This window comes from Bactrocera tryoni, chromosome 4, assembly GCF_016617805.1.
Source record: "Bactrocera tryoni isolate S06 chromosome 4, CSIRO_BtryS06_freeze2, whole genome shotgun sequence".
In the NCBI taxonomy this organism is placed as follows: domain Eukaryota; kingdom Metazoa; phylum Arthropoda; class Insecta; order Diptera; family Tephritidae; genus Bactrocera; species Bactrocera tryoni.
In genome coordinates this window covers 48,939,357-48,943,855 of record NC_052502.1, presented here as the reverse complement: position 1 = coordinate 48,943,855, position 4,499 = coordinate 48,939,357, and the positions used below count along the sequence as shown (strand labels likewise).

The following is a 4,499-nucleotide window of genomic DNA, read 5'->3' as shown; positions in this document are numbered from 1 at the left end:
TACTTGCCTCTTACCTGAGCAACCACTACTTCAGAATAAAGCAGGGACAATCATATACCGATTTTCCCATAAATGAGGATGCGATGGAAAAAAAGCAAATTGGCACAGCTGTTTTTCTTGATGTATCTCAGTCGTTTGATAGAGTATGGTACCATTGCTTACTTCATAAATTTAGACTTCTCTTCCCACAGCATCTAACTGAGCTACTTGCCTCTTACCTGAGCAACCACTACTTCAGAATAAAGCAGGGACAATCATATACTATGCTATAGCCAACAAAACCAGGTGTACCCCAAGGAAGCCTCCTGGGACCACTCCTTAACATTTTGTTTACTAGGGATATGCCTACGCCGCCAACCAGCACAATCGCCACATTTGCAGATGATACCTGCATCATTACTACTGGTAAAAATGTAGTAGAGTCGTCGAACAGAAAGCAGTCTTCAATCAACCTAATTGTAGAATGGACACAAAAATGGAATATTACTCTCAACGAGTTGAAGTCAATACATATAAACTTCACTAACAAAACTGATACGTATATCCCCTTATATATTGAGAATGAAGTAATTCCGTACTCCACCTCGGCGAAATATCTTAGTTTGACGCTGGATGTAAAGTTAAAGTGGAAGAAGCATATACAAAGAAAAGTTGCAGAACTAAAACTAAAATACAACAAAATAAATTGGTTAATCGGCAAGAAATCACCTCTAACAACCTCAAATAAAATTTTAGTCTACAATCAAACGTTAAAGCCCATTTGGACGTACGGAATTCAGCAAAGGGGTGGGCTGCACCGTTATATATCGAAATGGTGCAAAGATTCCAAAATAAAGTCCTGCGAAAAATCGCAAATGCCCCGTGGTACACACGGAACTCAGATCTACATCGTGATCTTCACATAAAAATGGTTCTAGAAGTCGTTCGCGAAACGGGATCGAAACATGCCACAAGGTTGCAACGTCATGTAAACGCTGAAGCCCGACAACTAGGAGAGGCTAGAAATAGCAGGCGCAGATTGAAAAGAACAACGTTCCATGACCTTCTAAGCCAATAACAAATATCATAATATTTAGTTTAATACAAAGTTTAGCTTTGAAAAAGTTTCTTACTAGAGCTTTTATTTTTTTAACGTATAAGTTATGAAAAATATTGCTTGTTAGTACATTTGTCACTAGTTGCAATTCGAATGAAATATAAAACCATATCTTGCTACGTTTCAATAAAAAAAGGTGCGTGGAGTCCCTACGCGCGGATGAAGTTATACTTCTTAGTGATATTCCAAGAAATGCATATCATTTTGTATGAAAGAAAACTAGAAAACTTAAATTCACATTTTATAAATTTATTATGCACATAAAATGAAGAATAAAGCAAAGTCTAAATGAAGGAACTTTGACTAGAAAAGTAGTTCTGTCTCTTCGTTGCGGAAGAGAATATACAGCGCAATCATCTCTCTTTTGTAATCCATCAACACGCGTTGAAGGCCCAGCAGTTATCGGTGCGCTTTCAGAAATTGAAATCATATTTTCATCACTTATCAATATACTTATTACATGTGCGCGCATTGACTTGCATGTTCATACATTCATATATACTTATATGTACATATATTTGCATATATTGCCAAACAGATAATGCACAAGCATACAAACATACATATGCGTACACATATGAATATGTCACCAACAAAAATTGATCTTCACCAGTCAATATGGCAGACAAATTGCCGAAGAACAAGTCCAGTACATTTTACAACAAAAACGATTTCATTCATGAACGCAGGCGCAAATTCCACAAGCGACCTCGCTTCATTCATAAAAACAGAGGCCGTAACATCTCCCCGAGCCTGCCCTTGCCAACAAGTCGTCTTTTCGCGGCGATGGCAAAAGCTAAAAAATCATAAATTGCACAACTTTCTGGTGCTTCTCGCAAAAAGCTGCGTCGATATGTATTCACGATCATACGTATACATACATACATATTTACGCATGTTTGTAGGCGTAGCTGCTACAGCGGCAAGGGTGACAATCGGCGGCCATTACTTTACTTATGCCATAGAAATTCTATTGCTAAGAATATGGAAATGACAACGAAATAATGCAAATATGCATATTTCTAAATAAATTCTAAATTCTTTGAAGAAATGAAAGGAATGAATGATCCTGAGAAGTATAGTCTTAACTTTTCAACGGCCAACGCAAAGCATTTCAACCAAAAGAAATTTATTCATTGAAATCACCACTCAGAAGTCGTTTTATCCGTTGTAAGCGAACGATTTTCGAAGAAACATCATTTCTAATATGCCACAAGACAAAATTAGAAATTAACTTCTTAAACCTCACGCTGTCAGATAAAACGATATACTTCGTCATTGCGGGTCGATTTCTAAAAAATGTATATGAAGACTAACTACAGAAATGACCCTGTAAAGTATAGCCTTAATTTTTCAACGGCCAACGCAGAGTATTTCATCCAAAATATACGCAAAATAGTTGAGAATTCGCAGAAATGAAAGACAAACGAAAGAAAAAGAAGCATAACTTCAATAATGCACAAGCATACAAACATATACGCAGCAGCAGCAAGGAAAGAGGTAACAATCGGCGATCCATTGTATATTTCTTTCATGCATAACCAAACCATAATTAGGACAACGCAATATAAGTGTCAATGGTGGTGTTAGTGGAAAGCGCTTGAAAAGTTACGACGAGCACGTACATAGGTTCGAATCCCAACAGAATTTATTTTTAATTGAATATGTCATCAACCAAAAATTGAAACATTGTTCTACAAAAACAACAACAGCATAAGCATGGCAACAATGTGTTGTTGGTAGAAAAGCCGAGCTGTGCCGAAAGAAACGAACAAACGATCGCCGATTGTCACCGCTTCGCTTGCTGCTCGAACATCTTCGCAGACAAGGTTGCGTAGATTCATATTGAGCAAGGTTGCGCAACCTGAATCTATCGCAACCTTTCCGAACTCGTATAAGAAGTATAACTTCAAAAATGGTGAAATTGTGAAAAAGATTTCCTGGTTTGTCCACAAATCTTTAAACACATGTCCATAGAGCCTGAAAGAGAAAAATTTAGTTCTTATTTCCTAACACCTAGTATAAATTGCTAACGTTAGGTCTTCTTTGATGGCTCTAGACTAGCTTTACCTGTTAAATCACTTATATTAACTGAAATCAAAAATAAACTGAACTTCTAGATAATGAATATTTTAACAGAAAATACAAAGATTAACTAGCATGAATAAGTATTTATGCAAATATTGAATACTACCTATAACGGGAAAATTTTACCAAACCTACGAACAATATAATAGGAAAATTAAAAAGTGTTATATAAATAGATATGCACTCATGACCATTAAATGTTCAGTTTATTTTATAAATTCGCAAATTATTTGGTGAATTCACCAATTTCAAAGCGATTGCATTCATCGACACGCAAGCAAATATTTAAATAAGAATTTGTATGTAACGAAAGCCCCAAAGGGAATCAAACCTGCGCTTATTGAGGTGATTTAAAAAGGAAAATGAAACTAAAGCAAAAACGAATTGAATTTCTTCTCCTGGTAATCAAATTTTGACCTATTTAGCTCTGTTTTGACAATCACACACCAACAACAAAAACCGCTTATTATGTGCATTTGGTGCTAAAGTATTCAAATAACTCTTTTGTTCAATTAACATTTACAGTTATTGAGTGTAAATTGTTTTCCTTTCATTCCGCATTTTCTGCTTCGTTACCGCTCTTTACATTATGCTCGTACTTTATTGTGAATATAGTGTTCTTTGTTGATTTGGTAAGGAAATTCTCCTCGAAGCCCTTCACATTTTATTATTGGCAATACAACAATGACTTTTGTTGCCGCCACAAACGAAAAATAGTGAAACGAATTTGTTTCCAAGTGCCAATTCGTAGTGAGTGCTTAAATAAACCTATTGACCTATTGAAATGAATATTTTAATTTCCCTGGAGAAGTGATAAAAGTATGGTGCTTATTATTTATATTGTTGTTGCTGTAGAAGTTAAGTTATTTGTAAAAAGCTAGAAAACTACTTTAACTGAAAATTAATTTTCTTGAGATAATTTGAGAAAATAGGATTCCATAATAGTTTTCTTGTTTGCCTCTTTTCCTCCATTTTATACAACAGCGTTGAAAGGAGCAAACTTTAAGAAATATTCCGCTCGCAACATGTTGCTTTTAATTGTTGTTGACTTTTTACCAATAAAGCGGTATTATAATGATGTTTAGTATTGAATTTCTGGCAGAATATTTTTTTAATAAAAGCATGCCCTTGTGCCAAGAATGAGTAAAATCGAGTCAATACTCTAATTAACTTTATAACGCATCTATCTTTCAATATGTAAGACTCAACAAATTTCAGAAAGAATCGCTCTCTTAGAACGGTGTGTCTTATTGTCTAAAATGGGTGAAAACAGTTCAATGCTTCTCTTAGTCCCCATATTTCATGCTTTGAATTT

The 4,499-nt window shown here is 35.1% G+C and overlaps 1 pseudogene; it reads right to left on the bottom strand.

Moving 5' to 3' along the window:
- Window positions 1-2,240: 2,240 nt before the first annotated feature.
- Window positions 2,241-2,443, bottom strand: LOC120776238 (annotated as a pseudogene).
- Between the last annotated feature and the right edge of the window lie 2,056 nt (window positions 2,444-4,499).